The sequence below is a fragment of the Balaenoptera acutorostrata genome, chromosome 4, assembly GCF_949987535.1.
Source record: "Balaenoptera acutorostrata chromosome 4, mBalAcu1.1, whole genome shotgun sequence".
In the NCBI taxonomy this organism is placed as follows: domain Eukaryota; kingdom Metazoa; phylum Chordata; class Mammalia; order Artiodactyla; family Balaenopteridae; genus Balaenoptera; species Balaenoptera acutorostrata.
This window is the reverse complement of record NC_080067.1, coordinates 7,103,087-7,127,119: the sequence shown is the minus strand read 5'-3', so window position 1 is coordinate 7,127,119 and position 24,033 is coordinate 7,103,087.

Below are 24,033 nucleotides of genomic sequence, written 5' to 3'. Positions count from 1 at the left end.
TCATTTGGGAATGGGGGTCCAATTTGGATAAAAGTCTGATTGTTTTCCTAAGAAAATCAGGAAATCTGGTTTTCTTTTATTTTTTTTTAAAATTTTTATTTTATATTGGAGTATAGTTGATTAACAATGTTGTGTTAGTTTCTGGATTTCTATTAGACATTTCTCAAGTTTAAAACACTTTACAGTCCTAATAAAGTACATATGTGGGCTGGATTTGGATTATTGACCCCAGTTTTAAACTCTTGGCCTACACTATCTTGGTATCTCATCTCATTTAATCAACCTACTGCAATCCGTTTTCTGTCTTTAACAGTCCTTGCAAACTGCTTTAGATCAGCACTTCCCAAAGGTTTATGTGTATGTGCCCATGAATCTTCTAGGGATTCTGTTAAAACGCAAGAATGAATTCTGATTTGGAAAGATCTGGGGAAAGACCTGAGTTTTGCATTTCTAGCAGACTCCCATGTGATGCTGCTGTGGACCACACTTTGAGAAGCAAGGCTTCAGAGGACCCTCTCATCTTTAGAGATTTATCTCAAGATAAGCCATTTAAGCCTCTCCCCTCCTCCCACCATTACTAGAATTGACCCTCTTTTTTTCAATGCACCTGCTGTATCCTAATACAACCTCTATAAAGGCAACTGTAATTCTTCATTTTATTTTCATGTTTATGTGCCTGCCTATTGGTCTATATGTTCCTTCATGGCAAGGACCAGGTCTTACTTACATTTTCCCCCAAGCACTCTGGCAGCTGTAGGAACAGAGTAAGTACTTAACAACTCTGCCCATCTGCTCTCATTTCATAGCAGACAGTCTCTAGGGGTGTGTGTTTCTTTTCTTAGGAGTTAGTTAGTTTGCAATGTGGAGGGTTTATTATGTTGAAGGATAGAGTCTTCACAATAATTTCTGCCTTATAATGGGTTCCCAAAGAAGGATTCAGTGCCTTATTTTGATAGATTTTTCTGCTCCATGTTCACATTGGTCTCATGATGTCATCTTTTCAATTTGTGTTGCCAATTTGGAAAAAAAATCCTAAATTCCTTTAGTTCTTCTCTTTCGTGTGTTTTCAACACTTCCCTTCATCCATATGAGAGACATCTGGGAGTTGTGTGTTATCTCTTACTCTGGCTTGGTAGATATCACCCAGTGGCTTTCTGCTTGAAAGGCAGCCTACCAGATGTTTGAAGAGACCGGCTTTTTCAGAAGAAGAAAAGCACAGGTCGTGGAGGATAGCAGTGCCTGGTAGGGAGTGTGAAGTTTACTGTGTTCACAGGTGTGTTTCTTTTGGTGGTATCAGGCTTAATGCATTCCTCTTTTCTCTCATGTGGTTTAAGACAGTTCAGTGAGGTTCAAGGGACTGGATTATCTGACCCTGCCTCACACCTGTCAATCAATCAATCATTGAGTATCTATGAATAACTGAGCATGTGTCAAACACTGTGACAAATACCAAAAATGGTAAGATATGTGCTTACATAACTTCCTGCTTACTAAGCATGGATATAGTATCTTAAGGAAATCAGCACTGATCTAAGGAAAGGTAATGAATATTCATTGAGGATTTAATATATGCTCCTCAAGGAGCATTACAGACTTTATATTATTTGATGGCTACTCTGAAAGATTGGCACATAGGTGTCTTAACCCTGTTCTATGGCTGAGAAATTGAAACTCAAAGAATTTAAATAATTTTTTCAAGGGGCCAAATTAGTAAGTAGTACAGCCAGAATTTCAACACAGTTCTCACTGTCTCCAGAACCTAGAGTCTTTCAATCACAACACCTGGCAGGATCCTAATAAAACTTGACAAGGAGAATTCAATAAAGTCTTCCATACCTTTCAGCTTCTTTCTGTGTTTGGTTTCCGGAGGAATCTGGGCTTAGAAAGAACTAGGCTTCTGCCACTGAGAGAATCAAATTGCATACTCTGGTGGTAGAGACAGAAGTAGAAAAAGATTGTTAAAAATAGAATGAAGCCGAGAGATTTTGATCTTTGAAGACTGCGTAGTGCTTCACAAATTTTTGTCTACATCAGAATCACCTAGAGGGCTTATTAAAATACAGTTTCCTCAGCTCCACCCCCAAGGGTTATGAATTTGTAGGTCTGGACTGGGGTCCCCAAATATGCATTTCTAACAAGCTCCGGGGTGATGCTGGTATTGACAATTGGTAGATCTCATTTTCAGTAGCACTGGATTTTAAAGTGAACATTCACTTATGTACTTAATCAGTCAACAAATATTTTTTAAGTTTTTACTATGTGCCAGGTATTCTGCTGGATAGTGAGCTATAGTACATGCTCTGGACAATCTTACTTTTGGTTACTAACCTAATGTCTAATTTCCCTGGAATCTAATGATATAATTAATACTTTCAGAGATCACCTATCAGCATTTTTACCTATGCCTGAAGTTTTTCCTCCTTTTCTGGGTAAACCAGATGTGAAATTGCTTTATCATAGGGTAAAACATTTTTAAGGATTTTGATATGAAGTTACCAAATTATTTTCCAGAAAGGTTTTGTTGATTTACTACCCAATACAATGGAAGAGAATATCTATTTTAATAAATCTCCATTACCACCAGGTATTATAATTTCCATTTAGGTGTTTGTCTCTTCCTTACTGATTTTTAGAGTACTTTATCTGTCACTGATATGAATATTTTTATTTTTATTTGTTTTTCTTTGCATTGTGTCTTTGTTGCTGCACGTGGGCTTTCTTTAGTTGCGGCAAATGGGGGCTACTCTTTGCTGCAGTGTGAGGGCTTCTCATTGTGGTGGCTTCTCTTATTGCAGAGCACGGGGTCTAGGCACGTGGGATTCAGTAGTTGTGGCGTGTGGGCTCAGTAGTTGTGGCTCAAGGGCTCTAGAGCGCAGGCTCAGTAGTGGTGGCGCACAGGCTTAGTTGCTCCGCGGCATGTGGGATCTTCGTGGACCAGGGCTCGAACCCATGTCCCCTGCATTGACAGGTGAATTCTTAACCACTGAGCCACCAGGGAAGTCCCTGGATCTTTTAAAAAGCTTAATTTTTGAAAACTACATGTATCTAAGTTTGTGCTAAGTGACCTTGACTTCCTGGAACACAAAGCAAAGAAAAAGTGGCAGGAATAATTTGTCTTCTTTGATAAACAAGTTACTAAATGATTTTTAAACATGAACTCTTCAAGAATGTACTAATGAATACTAAATAAGCTTCAGAAGTCGTTCCAATTTTTAGGTTGCTTCTTTTGCACCTGCAGTGCTTTGAATGGAAGATGTAAAACACCTTTACACAAGGCAGAATGGAATACCAATAGGATCTCGCTGACAAATCCGAACATGAGAAGGGTTCTTTCTGCTCATATTCAGTGATGCAAGCAAACTGAAAGAAACAGCAAACAATGACACTAATACATCATTGAGCTGTTTTGTATTCATAACTTTTCAATGATAGCTCCTTTCTTTAATGCAGTATTGATTCAGCCAAGAAATGTTGCTCTATTACTTTCTTGAGCCATTGAATTAGGTTAAAGGACACTGTTACGGTTTTTAAATGGAGATGGAGAATTTTTATAAACTAGTATCCCTTAAAATTTTCCAAAGGTCACTGGGCAGAAAGTTGACCATTGGTAGGCTTATCACAAGTCAGGGAAATGGCTGGGTTAGCTACTGGGTTAGCTATCAGGTACCATGGTGTTTCAGACAGCAACATAATGAGGGAGCAATACTTCGTAGGCTGAGAGCCTGTTGGTAACCCTAAAAGTAAAGAAGAGGGCATATGCCAATTCTGTCCACTCATGTGTTTGACTCATTTTCTTAAAGCCAGGACATGTGCCAGATGAGGTGGACCACAGAGCTCAGCACCCACCACTTCTTTTGAGTCAGGGGAAGGGGGATTGTGATTTTTCCTTTTCCCACCAGGTCTTAATTTTTCTGGATCCCATTCCCAGAGGTGTCAGAGATAAAAGAGAAATCTACATTAATATGATAATAGCTGCTCAGATGAAAATTGTGCTGTTTGTGTGTGTGTGTGTGTGTGGGGCAAATACACAAAATGATGGCAAATATTTATCCTGAGTTTTTAGAAAAATGATCTTTCCCCTAATGGGATTTGACCAGTTATAGGTAGTATCAAATCAGTTCCATTAGTGTAATTTCTCAGTGTCTAAACCACACTATTGGTTACTTCCCTTTGCTGACCACCAAAATAAGGGGTCTGTGTGTGGACTGAACCCTATCCTTCCTAGGGGAGGCCTCCTCCTCAACCTGAAGATTGTTTGCATTTATTTGCTCTTAAAAAACTAAGAAGTACTTTTTTTTATGGGGAAGCAATTTCCAAAGACTCAGGAGGCTTGTTGTGCAATGATTCACTGCCTCACTTTGTGGCTACAAGAATGACTTGTGATGCTTGCAAGTTATTTTCACAGCTTGACCCATCAGTTCCCTGTGGGCTGTAAACTGTATTCTCTTTCCTTTCACTTTCACTGGTGTTACCCCATCTCCTGTATTGCTAGGACAATAGAGTGTAAACATATTTCTGGAGCCATTTTCCTCAAATGGGGATGGTTATGAATAGGAGGCCCCCTATGTGCCCATCTTTTTAGGCTCTTCAGGAAGGCTTTGCTTCACCAAAACATGTCTTGTTGATGTCTTCATTTAGAGTAATATTTCTCGGTGCTAAATCTTAAAATAAGACAACTCAGAGAGAAGTTATTCATCAACATGTTTTAAAACTGTTTATTTTATATTGGAGTAGAGCCGATTAACAATTTCTGATAGTTTCAGGTGCACACTCATCAACATTTTGTTAGACATTAGTACCTCAGTATAAATCAGTTTTCAGAGCACTTTCCTGAAAAGAGTTTTGGAAGTCCAAGAAGAAACTTCAAGACACGATGAGTTGGGGTGAGATGGGGGTGTTAATGGTGGTGGAGGAGAGTATATACTATGATACTTGGAGGGAGAGAGAAAGTTGTTAGATTTGGACACAAACTTCACATAATTTAATTTTCACTAAGACAATTCCCGGAGAGAATAGCACAGATGAATAAAAATGCCCAGGATGTTGGGTTAACTGTATTGATTTTGCTCACTCTGTTGTCTGTGAGGCTTTAGGCATGTCATTGGAGCTCTGTTTCTGTTTAGTCATCTGACAAATTGAGTAATTTGTTTATCTGACTAGCCCTTCTTTCTTTTTTTAAAATTATTATTATTTTTTTAGATTCCATATATATGTGTTAGCATACGGTATTTGTTTTTCTCTTTCTGACTTACTTCACTCTGTATGACAGACTCTAGGTCCATCCACCTCACTACAAATAACTCAATTTCGTTTCTTTTAATGGCTGAGTATTATTCCATTGTATATGTGCCACATCTTCTTTATCCATTCATCTGTTGGTGGACACTTAGCTTGCTTCCATGTCCTGGCTATTGTAAATAGAGTTGCAATGAACATTTTGGTCATGACTCTTCTTGAATTATGGTTTTCTCAGGGTATATGCCCAGTAGTGGGATTGCTGGGTCGTATGGTAGTACTACTATTAGTTTTTTAAGGAACATCCATACTGTTCTCCATAGTGGCTGTACCAATTTACATTCCCACCAACAGTGCAAGAGGGTTCCCTTTTCTCCACACCCTCTCCAGCATTTATTGTTTGTAGATTTTTTGATGATGGCCGTTCTGACTGGTGTGAGATGATATCTCATTGTAGTGTTGATGTGCATTTCTCTAATGATTAATGATGTTGAGCATTCTTTCATGTGTTTGTTGGGAATCTGTATATCTTCTTTGGAGAAATGTCTATTTCGGTATTCTGCCCACTTTTGGATTGGGTTGTTTGTTTTTTTGATATTGAGCTGCATGAGCTGTTCGTAAATTTTGGAGATTAATCCTTTGTCAGTTGCTTCATTAGCAAATATTTTCTCCCATTCTTAGGGTTGTCTTTTCATCGTGTTTATGGTTTCCTTTGCTGTGCAAAAGCTTTTAAGTTTCATTAGGTCCCACTTGTTTATTTTTGTTTTTATTTCCATTTCTCCAAGCGGTGGGTCAAAAATGATCTTGCTGTGATTTATGTCATAGAGGGTTCTGCCTATGTTTTCCTCTAAGAGTTTGATAGTGTCTGGCCTTACATTTAGGTCTTTAATCCATTTTGTGTTTATTTTTGTGTATGGTGTTAGGGAGTGTTCTAATTTCATTCTTTTATATGTAGCTGTCCAGTTTTCCCAGCACCACTTATTGAAGAGGCTGTCTTTCCTCCACTGTATATTCTTGCCTCCTTTATCAAAGATAAGGTGACCATCTGTCTGTGGGTTTATCTCTGGGCTTTCTATCCTGTTCCATTGATCTGTATTTCTGTTTTTGGACCAGTACCATACTGTCTTGATTACTGTAGCTTTGTAGTATAGTCTGAAGTCAGGGAGCCTGATTCCTCCAGCTCCGTTTTTCTTTCTCAAGATTGCTTTGGCTATTCGGGGTCTTTTGTGTTTCCATACAAATTGTGAAATTTTTTGTTCTAGTTCTGTGAAAAATGCCAGTGGTAGTTCGATAGGGATTGCATTGAATCTGTAGATTGCTTTGGGTAGTAGAGTCATTTTCACAGTGTTGATTGTTCCAATCCAAGAACATGGTATATCTCTCCATCTATTTGTATCATCTTTAATTTCTTTCAACAGTGTCTTCTAATTTTCTGCATACAGGACTTTTGTCTCCTTAGGTAGGTTTATTCCTAGATATTTTATTCTTTTTGTTGCAATGGTAAATGCGAGTGTTTTCTTAATTTCATTTTCAGATTTTTCATCATTAGTATATAGGAATGCAAGAGATTTCTGTGCATTAATTTTGTATCCTGCTACTCTACCAAATTCATTGATTAGCTCTAGTAGTTTTCTGTTAGCATCTTTAGGATTCTCTATGTATAGTATCATGTCATCTGCAAACAGTGACAGCTTTACTTCTTCTTTTCTAGTTTGTATTCCTTTTATTTATTTTTCTTCTCTGATTGCTGTGGCTAAAACTTCCAAAACTATGTTGATTAATAGTGGTGAGAGTGGGCAGCCTTGTCTTGTTCCTGATCTTATTGGAAATGGTTTCAGTTTTTCACCATTGAGGATGATGCTGTCTATGGGTTTGTCATACATGGCCTTTATTATGTTGAGGAAAGTTCCCTCTATGCCTACTTTCTGCAGGGCTTTTATCATAAATGGGTGTTGAAATTTGTCGTAAGCTTTCTCTGCATCTATTGAGTGATCATATGGTTTTTCTCCTGGAATTTGTTAATATGGTGTATCACGTTGATTGATTTGCGTATTTTGAAGAATCCTTGCATTCCTGGAATAAACCCCACTTGATCATGGTGTATGATCCCTTTAATGTGCTGTTGGATTCTGTTTGCTAGTATTTTGTTGAGTAGTTTTGCATCTCTGTTCATCAGTGATATTGGCCTGTAGTTTTCTTTCTTTGTGACATCTTTGTCTGGTTTTGGTATCAGGGTGATGGTGGCCTCGTAGAATGAGTTGGGGAGTGTTCCTCCCTCTGCTATATTTTGGAAGAGTTTGAGAAGGATAGGTGTTAGCTCTTCTCTAAATGTTTGATAGAATTCACCTGTGAAGCCATCTGGTCCTGGACTTTTGTTTGTTGGAAGATTTTTAGTCACAGTTTCAATTTCAGTGCTTGTGATTGGTCTGTTCATATTTTCTATTTCTTCCTGGTTCACTCTCAGCAGGTTGTGCATTTCTAAGAATTTGTCCATTTCTTCCAGGTTGTCCATTTTATTGGCATAGAGTTGCTTGTAGTAATCTCTGACGAGCATTTGTATTTCTGCAGTGTCTGTTGTTACTTCTCCTTTTTCATTTCTAATTCTATTGATCTGAGTCTTCTCCCTTTTTTCTTGATGAGTCTGGCTAATGGTTTATCAATTTTGTTTATCTTCTCAAAGAACCAGCTTTTAGTTTTATTGATCTTTGCTATTTTCTCCTTCATTTCTTTTTCATTTATTTCTGATCTGATCTTTATGATTTCTTTACTTCTGCTAACTTTGGGGTTTTTTTGTGCTCTTCTTTCTCTAATTGCTTTAGGTGCAAGGTTAGGTTGCTTATTCGAGATGTTTCCTGTTTCTTAAGGTAGGCTTGTATTGCTATAAACATCCCTCTTAGAACTGCTTTTGCTGCATCCCATAGGTTTTGGGTCATCGTGTCTCCATTGTCATTTGTTTCTAGGTATTTTTTGATTTCCCCTTTGATTTCTTCAGTCATCACCTCGTTATTAAGTAGTGTATTGTGTAGCCTCCATGTGTTTGTATTTTTTACAGATCTTTTCCTGTAATTGATATATAGTCTCAAAGTGTTGTGGTCAGAAAAGATACTTGGTACGATTTCTCTTTTCTTAAATTTACCAAGGCTTGATTTGTGACCCAAGATATGATCTATCCTGGAGAATGTTCCATGAGCACGGGAGAAAAATGTGTGTTCTGTTGTGTTTGGATGGAATGTCCTATAAATATCAATTAAGTCCATCTTGTTTAATGTATCATTTAAAGCTTGTGTTTTCTTATTTACTTTCATATAGGATGATCTGTCCATTGGTGAAAGTGGGTGTTAAAGTCCCCTACTATGATTGTGTTATTATCGATTTCCCCTTTTATGGCTGTTAGTATTTGCCTTATGTATTGAGGTGCTCCTATGTTGGGTGCATAAATATTTACAATTGTTATATCTTCTTCTTGAATCGATCCCTTGATCATTATATAGTGTCCTTCTTTGTCTATTGTAATAGTCTTTATTTTAAAGTCTATTTTGTCTGATATGAGAGTTGCTACTCCAGCTTTCTTTTGATTTCCATTTGCATGGAATATCTTTTTCCATCCCCTCACTTTCAGTCTGTATGTGTCCCTAGGTCTGAAGTGGGTCTCTTGTAGACAGCATATATAAGGGTCTTGTTTTTGTATCCATTCAGCCAGTCTATGTCTTTTGGTGGGAGCATTTAATCCATTTACATTTAAGGTAATTATCAATATGTATGTTCCTATTCCCATTTTCTTAAATGTTTTGGGTTTGTTCTTGTAGGTGTTTTCCTTCTCTTGTGTTTCTTGCCTAGAGAAGTTCCTTTAGCATTTGTTGTAAAGCTGGTTTGGTGGTGCTGAACTCTCTCAGCTTTTGTTTGTCTGTAAAGGTTTTAATTTCTCCATCAAATCTGAATGAGATCCTTGCTGGGTAGAGTAATCTTGGTTGTAGGTTTTTCTCCTTCATCACTTTAAATGTGTCCTGCCACTCCCTTCTGGCTTGCAGAGTTTCTGCTGAAAGATCAACTGTTAACCTTATGGGGATTCTCTTGTGTGTTATTTGTTGTTTTTCTCTTGCTGCTTTTAATATTTTTCTTTATATTTAATTTTTGATAGTTTGATTAATATGTGTCTTGGCGTGTTTCTCCTTGGATTTATCCTGTATGGGACTCTCTGTGCTTCCTGGACTTGATTAACTATTTCCTTTCCCGTATTAAGGCAGTTTTCCACTATAATCCTTGAAATATTTTCTCAGTCCCTTTCTCTTTCTCTTCTTCTTCTGGGATCCCTATAATTCGAATGTTGGTGTGTTTATTGTTGTCCCAGAGGTCTCTGAGACTGTCCTCAGTTCTTTTCATTCTTTTTTCTTTATTCTGCTCTGCAGTAGTTATTTCCACTATTTTATCTTCCAGGTCACTTATCCGTTCTTCTGCCTCAGTTATTCTGCTATTGATCCCGTCTAGAGTATTTTTAATTTCATTTATTGTGTTTTTCATCATTGCTTGGTTCCTCTTTAGTTCTTCTACATCCTTGTTAAATGTTTTTTGCATTTTGTCTATTCTATTTCCAAGATTTTGGATCATCTTTACTATCATTATTCTGAATTCTTTTTCAGGTAGACTGCCTATTTCCTCTTTATTTGTTAGGTCTGGTGTGTTTTTACCTTGCTCCTTCATCTGCTGTGTGTTTTTCTGTCTTCTCATTTTGCTTATCTTACTGTGTTTGGGGTCTCCTTTTCACAGGGTGCAGGTTCGTAGTTCCTGTTGTTTTTGGTATCTGTCCCCAGTGGCTAAGGTTGGTTCAGTGGGTTGTGTAGGCTCCCTGGTGGAGGGGACTAGTGCCTGTGTTCTGGTGGATGAGGCTGGATCTTGTCTTTCTGGTGGGCATGTCCACGTCTGGTGGTGTGTTTTGGGGTGTCTGTGGCCTTATTATGATTTTAGGCAGCCTCTCTGCTAATGGATGGGGTTGTGTTCCTGTCTAGCTAGTTGTTTGGCATAGGGTGTCCAGCACTATAGCTTGCTGGTCGTTGAGTGAAGCTGGGTCTTGGTGTTGAGATGGAGATCTCTGGGAGATTTTCATCCTTTGGTATTACGTGGAACTGGGAGGTCTCTTGTGGACCAGTTTCCTAAAGTTGGCTCTCCGACCTCAGAGGCACAGCCCTGATGCCTGGCTGGAGCACAAACAGCCTGTCATCCACACGGCTCAGAATAAAAGGGAGAAAAAATAGAAAGAAAAAAAGAAAGAGGATAAAATAAAATAAAGTAAGATAAAATAAAATAAAGTTATTAAAATAAAAAAATAGTTATTAAGAAAAAAAGAAAAAAAATTTTAAGTAAAAAAACCCAAAAAAACCAAAAACGGACAGACAGAACCCTAGGACAAATGGTGAAAGCAAAGCTATATGGACAAAATCTCACACAGAAGCATACACATACACACTCACAAAAACAGGAAAAGGGGAAAAAATAATATATCTTGCTCCCAAAATCCACCTCCTGAATTTGGGATGATTCGTTGTCTATTCAGGTATTCCACAGATGCAGGTACATCAAGTTGTTTGTGGAACTTTAATCCGCTGCTTCTGAGGCTGCTGGGAGAAATTTCCCTTTCTCTTCTTTGTTCGCACAGGTCCCGGGTTTCAGCTTTGGATTTGGACCTGGCTCTGCGTGTAGGTCACCTGAGGGCGTCTGTTTGTCGCTCAGACAGGAAGGGGTTAAAGGAGCAGATGCTTCCGGAGCTCTGGCTCACTCAGGCCAGGGGGGAGGGAAAGGTACGGATGCGGGGTGAGCCTGCGGCGGCAGAGGCCGGCGTGAAGTTGCGTCAGCCTGAGGCGTGCCGTGCATTCTCCCGCGGAAGTTGTCACTGGATCACGGGAGCCTGGCAGTGGCGGGCTGCACAGGCTCCCGGGAGGGGCGGTGTGGAGAGTGACCTGTGCTCGCACACAGGCTTCTTGGTGGCGGCAGCAGTAGCCTTAGCGTCTCATGCCCGTCTCTGGGGTCCGCGCTGATAGCTGCGGCTCGCGCCCGTCTCTGGAGCTCCTTTAAGCGGTGCTCTTAATCCCCTCTCCTCACTCACCAGGAAACAAAGAGGGAAGAAAAAGTCTCTTGCCTCTTCGGCAGCTGCAGAGTTTTTCCCGGACTCCCTCCCGGCTAGCTGTGGCGCATTAGCCCCTTCAGGCTGTGTTCACGCCGCCAACCCCAGTCCTCTCCGTGCGATCAGACCGAAGCCCGAGCCTCAGCTCCCAGCCCCCGCCCGCCCCGGCGGGTGAGCAGACAAGCCTCTCGGGCTGGTGAGTGCTGTTCGGCACCGATCCTCTGTGCGGGAGTCTCTCCGCTTTGCCCTCCACACCCCTGTGGCTGCACTCTTCTCCGTGGCTGCGAAGCTTCCCCCCTCCACCCCCCGCAGTCTCCACCCGCGAAGGGGCTTCCTAGTGTGTGGAAACCTTTCCTCCTTCACAGCTCCCTCCCACTGGTGTAGGTCCCATCCCTATTCTTTTGTCTCTGTTTTTTCTTTTTTCTTTTGCCCTACCCAGGTACGTGGGGACTTTCTTGCCTTTTGGGTGGTCTGAGGTCTTCTGCCAGCATTCAGTAGGTGTTCTGTAGGAGTTGTTCCACATGTAGATGTATTTCTGATGTATTTGTGGGGAGGAAGGTGATCTCCATGTCTTACTCTTCCACCATCTTGAAGCTCCTCCTCTTTCTTTTTTTTTAACTTTTTATTTTATATTGGAGTATAGTTGATTGACAGTGTTAAATTCAGGTGTACAGAAGAGTGATTCAGTTATACATATACATGTATCTATTCTTTTTCAAATTCTTTCCCCATTTAGGTTGTTACACAATAGTGAGCAGTGTTCCCTGTGCTCTACAGTATGTCCTTGTTGGTCATCATTTAAAATATAGTGGTGTGTACATGTCAATCCCAAACTCCCTAGCTATCCTTCCCCCCTTTCCCCCCTGGTAACCCTAAGTTCGTTCTCTAAGTCTGTGAGCCTGTTTCTGTTTTGTAAATAAGTTCTTTTGTATGATTTCTTTTTAGACTAACCCTTCTTTCTGTTTCAAGTACCCTCTTTTCTACCTGCATGCTGTTTCCAAATGTAGTTTTCTAGGACTGCTTCAACAATGCTATTTTTCCTCACTAAAATCCTTAGTTGGTTTCTATCGCCTAGAGATCAGACTCCAGACATTCATACAAACGTTTAAAGCCCCTCCCTCTACACCCCCAACCACTGACCCTAGGGCCAGCTTTGCCTCAGTTTGCCTCAGTTTCCAGGTACATCACCTGGTAACACACAGAAGCCTGCGTTTTCATCACCAGCTCAATGGGGCTGCTCTGCCGCATCCATAAACCTTGAGTTCTCTAGCTCTCCCACCGTTCTCTGTAGCGCCCTGGCCCACAGTGCCTCCTCCCTGTCTATCATGGTTTTACCTTCCCTTCAAGGTCCCGTCACTGCCCTTCTCATCTGAGTACTCCAACTTGTAATGACCTCCTCCCAAATCTGACAATATTCCAAAATCGCATGTTTTTGAACACGTGATTATTCCATACATGGAGAGTTGTTCTGTCATAGGTCAGCCTAAACTTCTCATCTAAGCTCCAGGTTTCTTAGGACAAGGGAGACGTCTCATATTTCAGTATAATTCCTTTCTTACCTAACAACTGGTAGATAACACTATTTATGGGTCCCTCATCTTATGAGGATGCTATTTGAAAATAGTGAACCAACGTAGATGTCCTACTTTCCAAAGCATGGTCTAAAAAGCTCCCTTTGAACATGAATGAGCAAAATCTTTATGGCTGCTGGAGACAGAGGCTAAAGCAGAGAAAGTATTATAGATTCAGAGTGAGTGAGACTTACGGCGAAGATGCCACAAAGGGGAAGGAGACTGAGATCGCCTTTTCTTTTGAGATTTGATGTTCTTAGAATTCTCTGATTCATCAAGGTAATCCTCTGTGAGGTCAGTGGGCAGGAAAAGAATGTCAAAGTGCTAATAATTTCTCCTGAATTATTACGTTAACTTCATCCAATAGCTATTGACATGTAGTGCTATCGTTATCCTATTGCAAAAGTTCCCTAACTTCCATAGTCATTTTTTCTTTTTTCATAATTGAAGTATAGCTGATTTCCAATGATTCAGGTATACAGTAAAGTGATTCAGTTTCATATATATATATATATATATATATATATATATATATATATTCTTTTTCTTTTTCAGATTCTTTTCCATTCTGGGTTATTACAAGATGTTGAGTATTGTCCTCTGTGCTATACAGTAGGTCTTTGTTGATTATCTATTTTATATAGAGTAGTGTGTATATGTTAATCCCAAACTTCTAATTTATCCCTCCCCCTCCCCCTTCCCCTTTGGTAACCATAAGTTTGTTTTCTATGTCTGTGAGTCTATTTCTATTTTGTAAATAAGTTCATTTGTATCATTTTTTAAGATTTCACATATAAGTGATATCATATGATATTTGTCTTTCTCTGTTTGACTTACTTCACTTTGTATGACAATCTCTAGGTCTATCCATGTTACTGCAAATGGCATTATTTCATTCTTTTATATGGCTGAGTAGTATTCCATTGTATATATGTACCACGTCTTCTTTATCCACTCCTCTGTCAATGGACGTTTAAGTTGCTTCCATGTCTTATCGTCCTTTTTCTTTTATTCACAATTTATTTAGTAGTGCATTTAAAACTTCCAGGTTGAATTTAGCTATCTTTCTATTGTTAATTTCAAATTTAATCATGATAAATTACATGATTGAAATGGTATCATTTTCCTAAAAATATTTTCAGACTCCTTTGAGACCTAGGAAATGGATAATTTTGTAATTGCTCCATGTGAACTTGAAAAGAGTATATTTTCTTGGTATATGTGTGTGTATATAAATACGCCCCCCCCACACACAAACACATCTCCAAATATGGTGAACTTGGTGATTTTGTTGTTCAGTCTTCAACATGCTTACTATTTTTTAAAAAGCTTGAACTATCAATTTCTGATTGACCTGTATTAAATTCTCCCAAAATAATTTGAATATGTCAATTTTCCTTTCAATTATGTCAGTTTTAAAAAAATGTTTCAAATTCTGGTGTTAGGTATATATTAACTGACTGTTATATCTTCTTAATGTATTGTTCTTGTCATTATGTAATGTTTTCCCTACAACCCTATCAATAATTTTTCCTTAAATTCTATTTTGTTTCCTATTACTGTGTCACTCCAGCTTCTTTTTGGTTATTATTTACAAGATATATTTTTCTATTCTTCATTTTCAAGTTTTCTGTGTTTTGCTTTCAGTGTGGCTCTTTAAAGCAGCATAAAAATAGCTGAGTTAAAAAAATACAGCATGATAATATCTGCCTTTTAGTAGATCTATTATTAGCTTTATATTTATTTTTGTACTTTTTTTGCTTTCTGCTTAAGTTCTTTTTGTTGGATGTCATTTTGCTCTTCCTTTCTGTTTTTGATTGAATTAATACATTTTCTATGTTTCTATATTTATTTTTATTCTCTGCTGGTTTGGAAGCTCTGTATTTTACTTCTATTCTATTCTATTAGTAATTACTCTTAAATTTATAATATGCATACTTAATTATAGATAGTGTGTATGTGTGCATTTATATGTGTTTCTGTAGATATATATATTTATTTTTATGAATTATATGTTGTAGTTTCTTCCTGAACATTAAAAAATAAAAAAGATTTTTGTTATTCATTTTATACTTCTTCTCTTTTTGTTTTTGTTGACCAGTATCTTATTATAAGTAAAAAAAATAAACCCCCACAGATATCAGATATCATTATTTTATAGTTAACAATTCAATTTACTAACACATTTTGGCAATTTCTGTGTTCACCATTTGAAGTTGCCTTGACCAGCCTCCAGAGCTGTCAATCCAGTCACATCTAATAGTATTGGCAACTTGAATTTTCTACTCTGTGGGCATATTGGAATTTTCATAGATCCAGTCACCATGACCTTTAACTTGTGTTTGAACTTGTTGATAGCTTTTCAATTTTTTTTTTTTTCTGAGATGTTTTATCTGTTATTGTTGTGTGCTTGGAGTAAAATGTTTGCATCAACATGTGAATGTTTTATGTCATCTTGGGCAGAATCCACTGCTGTCTAATTTGAACATGTTTGCTTGGTACTCCTAGCTCTGCTTAGAGAGCAGTAAAAAAGCAAAGTAGCAAATCTAAGACACGTTAAAAAGGAGGCCAGATTTATTTCTTAATTTCCTCCTTTGTTTATCAACTCAAACAACTTGAAAGTGAGTTGGCAGTCAGCCTATTGATAGGAAAATGTGAATGGCCTGATTGGTGAGCTAAGTGGGTCATCTCATTAACAGGGACAGTTTTCCTTTCTCTCTTTCATTCTTTTTTTTTTTTTTTTTCATCTAGACTTTGTTTCTCCCTACTGCTGCTTTCAGTATTTAAGGCTAAATCTGACCATTTTGAATAATCAAAACCATCATATTAATGGTATTTTCTACTTTGGTTACAATGAAAGCAATCAAGGATAAGCATGATTGAAGATCTCATATAATTAATCACTTCTTTTCTTTATTGTTATCTCTTCTTAAAAGTGTTTTGTAAAATAATCATCTATATTAATGGAACATTTTTCAAAAGAGGAAAGGAAAGAATATCAGTTTACATTCTAATACTGAGTATCATGAAACATTTCACTATCTTATTCACAGAACCATCTGAAACTATTGAAACCCATCTTTCAGTTCACACATTTGGGGGATAGCGTTATCTATTGCCACATATAATAACAGAAATGTACTCATCCTATCAGCTACCAACTTCCATTTGAGCAACAGCAAATTTGATAGCAATCCCAGTGAAGGAATGTAATAAGAACACAGTTTAACCTTGCTTTATGAATTACATGTGCTGTATATAATGAGGTGGAAAATGAATATTTGTATATTTAATCCTGATGTTAATCTCTATCATAACTTCAGAGATGTTGCCTAAAAAATGGACTCCAATACTAATAAATCTGAATAATCAGGTCAAGGAGCAAGATACATTTGTCAAAGTATTGCCTGAGAGCATTTATTTCTCCTTTCAGCACCTATAATAAGCCAGTCAGATGGGTAATTAAGTCACATAATCTTTGCACATTTGCTTATTCAAGAAGACCACTCAGTTAACGTCTTTTTCTATTGGGAGTTCTTAGTGGCTCAGGGGACTTGGAAATTTAAGCTTTACCCTGGTAAAGTCTTTGATTTCAGGCAAACATCTTTAAAAGATTTTTAGACCACTGAAGCAAAGCATAAGAGGACCAAAATCAAGGAGCTGTTAATTCTCAAATTGCAATAATCTTGTTATTGTTAAGAATATACAACCTAAAAAAACCCCTAAAAATCAAGTCTGATTAAAAAAGATGACTTCTCCCCAGAGTTCATGTTATCAGTGCAGAGAACTATTGGGCTTCGTGATGGAGGCTAGCAGGACGTATTTGCTGATGGACTCATCTAAAAATAGTTCTAGGCTTCTTCTCCGATGAAGAAGGGAGAAAGAGAGCAAAGAGAGTTGTCCTTTTCTAATTTTTTTTTAAAGTTAGATATTAGATTTAGCTAAAATATGTAAGGGACCAGTCAGACATTGCCTTTTTCAAGTCACTTTAATTTTCTGTATTTTCTACGTGTGTTTTAAGAGGAGGAAGTAGGAGGACGTTAGACGTGAGTTAACTGTCTCAAATCCTGGGTTGAGACTATATCTCAATTAACTATCTTCCATTTAATTAATTGATATCATAGGGAAGGGACTGTGGTTGGCCTTCAGATGGTACCAGATGTTCAAGACAAAGTCCCTGGTTTCAGGCAAAACCAATCTCTTGAGCTGCAGTGTGTATGAGGAGCCTGGGAGATGGGTAGGAGGAGAAGTACCTACCATAATCTTACAACCCACAGAAAAACGTTCTTTTCCCTGCCCCTCTATTTAAGATCAATTGTGGATGTACAATGGGAACTAGAGTTCCTCAGTGTTGGGCCCTTCTGTAAGACATTGTGGAGCTAAGAATTGGAAGATGAACAATGCTTATGAAATCATCATTGGTAAGAAAGATGCCATTATTTACTTATTTATTTATTTATTTTAGTGAGAAATGAGTATTTTTTTTAAACATCTTTATTGGAGTATAATTGCTTTACAATGGTGTGTTAGTTTCTGCTTTATAACAAAGTGAATCAGCTATACATATGCATATACTTCCATATCTCCTTCCTCTTGTGTCTCCCTCCCACTCTCCTTATCCCACCCCTCTAGGTGGTCACAAAGCACCGAGCTGATCTCCCTGTGCTATGTGGCTGCTTCCCACTAGCTACCTATTTTACATTTGGATGCCGTTTTTTTTTTAAATATTTTATTCAAATATAGTTGATTTACAATGTGTTAATTTCAGGCATACAGCAAAGTGATTCAGTTATACATATATACATATTCTTTTTCATATTCTTTTCCATTATGGTTTATCACAGGATATTGAATTTATCAATAGTTCCCTGTGCTATACAGTAGAACTTTTTGTTTATCCATTCTATATATAATAGTTTGCATCTGCTCAGCCCAAACTCCCAATCCATCCCTCTCCCACCCCCTTCCCCCTTGTCAACCAGAAGTCTGTTCTCTATGTCTTTGAGTCTGTTTCTGTTTTATAGATAAGTTCATTTGTGTCATATTTTAGATTCCACATATAAGTGATATGATATTTGTCTTTCTCTGTCTGACTGACTTCACTTAGTATGATAATCTCTAGGTCCATCCATGTTGCTGCAAATGGCATTATTTCATTCTTTTTATGGCTGGGTAATATTCCATTGTATATATGTACCACATCTTCTTTATCCATTCATCTGTCGATGGACATTTATGTTGAAGAAAGATTCCCTTTTTTTTCATTGGTCAGTTCATGGTGGAGACTTCATTTTTCGTGTGTTCATCTCCATTGATTGGACTATTTGCTTTGTTCTCTGCTCTTCTTCCCTATGTTTAACTATTCAGATCTGTGTTTCTCCTCATGTTTTTCTGGTATTCGTCTTAGCTGGATCTTGGACTCAGGTTATTATTTATTAAATCTTTTCCAGGTTGTATGTTGCACACTCCTGCCGTCACTTCTTCTTTGTTCCCATGTTCCATCTTCATCTTTGGCTTTTGAACAAACACTGGCAATACATAGTGACTCAGGATAGCAGAAGAAGAGGGATGCGACATCTTCATGAAGTTCTGAGTAATGACTCCATTACTTATTGTCCTGACAATAAGTTCTCTGACCCCTCATTTTTCAACATCAAAATTTTACTGCCCAGAATGAAAAACATCAGTTAAATGGTTCCCTTTTCAGAGTTGTCTACAAGGCATACACCATTTTTGTTGCTGTCTGTTAGAAATGAATTTCTTATTTCTGGAACTATTTGTACAGAAATAACTGACCTTCCATCAGGATGCTGTGGAGAAGACTTTAGCACAAAAGAAGATTTGGGTTAGATCACCTGGCATTGAATCATCTATGAACCATGTTCCCCTTCATCTTCAGCCTGGACTGCCAGCTTTGAAACTATAGAGGTTTCTAACTAATTCAGGTCATGCTTAGTTGATAGTGTACAACTTGCGGTGTTCTTTGCTCTTATTCCAAATCCTCCTACCTTAGGAATTTTCTCTTTGAGCCACTTAAATTTCTTACTGAGACTACTGCTGTGTTCCCTGCTTCCACACCTTGCCCTGAGTCCTGCATAGGAGGCAAAATCAAAACATGTAACTCACCTCTGTTCTCCATGTCAAAACTTTAATGCCTTCCCCTACCTTTGGATTAAAATAGAAACTCCCTACCATGGTCTAGAATGGAGCCTCTTTCTGTAAAGTGTCAGAAGATAGTAAATATTTTAGACTTTGAAAGTTAAGAGGATATTATGTAGATACTTCTATTATCATTTAAAATGTATCCTTTAAAAATGTAAAAATCATTCTTAGCTGCTGGTCTACAGAAACTTGCAGCACTCCAGATTTGGCCGATGGGTAATAGTTTGCTGGTCCTTGGTTGGAAGTTCCTTACTTCTTAGTCTTGATCTCCTAATGTTTCCCTGTTTTTCACCATCTCCAGACATGCTAGCCTTTTTTGTCTAATTCTTAAGTATCCCAAACTCACTCTCACCTCAGGACTTTTGCACTTACTGGTGTCTTATGCCAAGGAAGCCCTGTCCCTGATTCTTCCATTAGTCCCTCTCTCTCATCAATTTGTTACCTGTGAGATGTCACCTCACCAGAGAGGTCACCTTACCCGATGTTTCTCCCTCCTCCCACCCCAATGACTTCTACCACATCCTCCTGAATTTTAGACATATATCCTTTACAGCACTTACCACTCTCAGAAGTTAACTTGTTTGTTAATATATTTACTGATTTATTATCCTTTCTCCCACTAGAATGTGACCAACATGAAAACATAGACCTTGTCTGTCTTATTCTCTACTATGATTTTGTTGGTTTTGTTTTCCAGCTCTGGCTATTACAATGCATTATCTCCTTGGAAAAATGGAGTAGTCCAAGACTTAAAATTCTGGATAGTGCGGTTTTTGGTTTTGGAATGTTAATCACAAATAGTTAAATCATAATAGTTTTGGCAGGTGCATTTTCTAATCCAAGATATATCATTCCTTGAACATCAAAATGTATGTAAATTTAAATAGTCATAGTAAATTACCCTTTTGGAAGACCACTATTATGCATAGCCATGTTTACATAATGCCTACTATCTTCAGGGCTAAATTTGTATCGTATTTTATACAACACCCCTAATAGTTGCTATTCATATTTTGGATTGCCATCTATCTGCCCTTCATTTTTAAAAGACGCTTCTTTGTTTTTGCCTGGATCTTGTGTGTGTGTGTGTGTGTGTGTGTCCAATATAAAGTTCTAGCAAAGGATTTCCAAGAATTTATATAAGTATAGGGTTTTCAAATAAAACCTTAGAAAGCAATAAATGGGACCACAGAAGAGTTGCGCTCTCCAGACATAAAAATTTTATGTTTAACTAAAAGGTGAAGATAGACAGCACACAGAGACATATGTATAAAGATGTTTATGGAAGCATTTAATTATGATAGCAAAGATTTGTAAGGATTCTCAAATATCTATCACTAAGAGATTGGTTTTATAAATATGGTACGAATATACAATATAATACATTGAATGATGATGTGCATCTGTACTATTAATATGGAAAAATGTCCACTACATATTATTAAGGAAATAAACAAATTACATGCATTACATTTACCGTGATCCTGTTTTTCTAAAAAAAAAAAAAGAAGATATATAAACACAAAAGTGTATGCATATATAAAGGGAAAAATATCTGAAGGATTGTGCTCCTACTTTAACATGTTCATAGTGATTATACTGGGCTTAGTGGTATTAGAGAGGATCTTTATTTGAATATTATTTTTTATGAAATCAGTTATTACTTTTAGTAATAGAAATAGTAAAGATATGTAAATATGTGATATTTATAAATATAAACATATATTTAAATGAATAGAAAATGAAATATCAAAAAAAAAAAAAAAGAAAATGAAATATCCTGTGAGTTAAGTCAAAATTCCTATTACCTGTTAGATACCTTGTTTTATTCTATTTCCAGTTGCAAGCTGTAGGATTGCCCTGTGGCTTGAGGAGGGATAAATTGGAGGGTGTATTTAGCCAATTTTACTAAACTCAATCCTTAGCTTATGTAAGGAAGGAAATTCATGTGTTTTTTAAAAATTATGTTTGGTTCTGAAAAATACTTTAGCAGCTAAATTGAATTTCATGACTTGTTTTTCCTATACTGTGGTATCTGTGTACTTAAGAGTTATTCAGGCTGTGGTTTTATTTTATGTATTTATTAGTATCACGTTGATTCACATCCACAAAAGTAGGTTACTGGATGAAGGCTCTCCTTTTGTCACCATAACTCACTCTTTCTTGAACTTACCTATAATACCTTTTCAATACAGTATACTGAATCGTGTCTCAGAGAGGAATCTCTCTCTGCTTTTTACACACATCCATTTCTGTTATCACTCAAATACTGAAATATCAATTGCTCCATTTCAGGATTTATTAATCTTTTTTAAAAACTCCATTTCTGTGGAATCTCTGCTACATGCACATATAAATGGTATTGGATGCTTTATACTCCTAGGAGGTATCTTCAACAAGTTTAGAAACCTTGAACAGGTTGAAGGAAGGGAGCAGTCAAGTGGGGAAGAAGGAAAAGAGACAAAAAGCCATAATGATGTGTGATGCTTTTTCCTGACTCTATTATATTATATTTTTTTAGTTTCATAGACTTATGAGATTTTTATTCACCTTTCATCACTACATATTGCTATATAAATATGGTATCAATATCTTGATGTGGTGGTTTCTTTTATGCTTTAGCTGAAAGTCCCATTTTTGGTTTAGTCACTATAGCAAAAATTTTGTATGTTTATTATCCCTTCAGATATTAGAACATGATTTTCTTTCATTAAAAATATAAATTTCAGTTAATTGATTTCCTTCTTTGTTCTTGAAGGTAGTTACTGAGAGCTACTTATTTTTATGAGAAGAATAAAGAAGTCTATACATTGCTAGAAATACCTTGAGCATCTGAAAACAGACACTTTCTTTTTAAGTTAAAGGCTGGTTTTATTGAGGAAAAAAAGGGAGAGAGAGAGGAGCAAGGGTAAGAGAATATGAAAATATCTGAGGAATGGGAAAGGAGAGGGGAGAAGGAAAATGGTTAAAATGTGTTTTCTGGTAGAGACTGAGGTTGGTCTTAACTTCCTAAGAAGCAGAATTAATCTCTTCTGAGCCATCATTGGGCAGCTGTTAATTAAATGATACCATATCTTCTTATCTTCAGACTTTCATAGCTCTACAGCTAAATGCTGAACTTGCTTTTTCAACAGATAAGATTTTCCTTTGGCAGCTACCTGTAACTTTCAATGAAAGCTTAAAGTTTCAACTCCTTTAAAGTTCTCTTTATATTCACTTGCCAAGCAAATAAAACTTGCTTAATTTTGCTGACTAAAATTAGTTAAGCAGGAATGGAAAAGATTAGGAGCTATCTTTCACTCTCTATTTTTTCCAGATTTAAAGGAGTAAGATATTAAAAGTTGTATGTTATTCTACAGGAATTTTCAAGTCAGAGCCCCTTGACACAAATTTTCTTGCTGAATACACTTTTGGGTTTGTTTCTGTTTCTGCCTGCTTGGCTTCTTTTAAATTAATTTTTATTGGAGTATAGTTGCTTTACAATGTTGTGTTAGTTTCTATTGTATAGTAAAGTGAATCAGCTATACGTATATATACATCCCCTCCTTTTAAATTTTACCTTCTTCCCGATTTTCTCTTCTGTACTGGAGCCAAGCATCATGGATTTAGTAAATGTGGTACTTTACAGCATTTGTATGTAATTTACGAATAGACCATCCTATCATTTAGGAAATCCTATCTTGTCCAAGGCTGAGACAGTGGAGCTCAGGTCAGCTCTGCTTGTTCCCTCTTAGGGTCCAGAATCCTGCCTGGGGACCAGAGGCACAGGCATGGAAGGCATTTGGTCACTCAAGGGGAGAAGGGAATGAGAATGCAAATGGCTGTGTTTGCTTCCTATCTGTTTAGTTGAGAGATTGGAATCCACACTCAGGAGTGAGAAACATGTCACTTTAAAATGCAGTGACCTTGAAGGACCTGCAATATATCCTTATACCTGTCTCTGGATCATCTGGGCTAAGGAACCGATGAGATACTGGACAAGGTTTGAAGCAGCCTGGATTCTCTACTGTATCTGTATCCTGCTTTAGGGGCTTTTATTATGACTTTTTTTTTTTTTTTAACATTCTCTGAAATTGTCTTTGTGGTTTTGCACCTGAATTTTTGTCCATTCCCTCATGTCTTGTCCCTTGCTTCAGTAAATTCCTCACCCAGGATGCATTTATTCTAAGATATTGTGTTTCAAGGGGTCAGTTTAAGTCTAGCAGCTTTATTGGACCCTGCGTACTTATGCAGCATATGCTTACCTGTTGGTCCTTGTCTTCTTTGAAATCAAAGCTTTGTAGACACACACAGACACACACACACACTTCACTGTAATAAAAGCACATTGTAACAAATGATAGTCTAGATATAGTCTTGGGGCAGGAGAGATGAATTTGGACTAGGGAGAAGAAGAAAAACCTACCAACTAATATTTTTTACACTTTTACTCTGGGTTAGGCATTGGTGTTAAGCCAGAAGAAACATTACATAGGTTTCCTTCTTTCCAGGAGATTATATTAGAGGACACAAAAACAGAAACCATCACAAATCATGGCAGGAAATAACGAAGTCAAAATTGATGGTGGAGACAGGAAGGGTTGAAAGACTTGTGAGAAGGGAGGATGTAAGTCAGGGAAGAAACGTTCATAGAAGATTTGGACTTTTACAGATGGCCGTACATAGAGAGAGAGAATAAGAGGATGATTTGAATGAAGGTAAAAGGTGAATGTAAATCAGTCAGGGAGGCTAGAATATTCCTTTACTCTGTTTTAAAATTCCCTCAGGCAAAATTCAGGAGTGTCTAGGAAAGCTTGTTTGTGCTTCCATAATAAAAACATATGAAAACCCTGTCCTTTATGTTCCCTTTCAGACTCTTTACCTGACACTCTTTCTAAGACAGTGAAGTTAGCTCAAATTCTGCACAAGAGAACAATCTCCCTGCTAACTCCAGTCCGTAGCACACTGAGC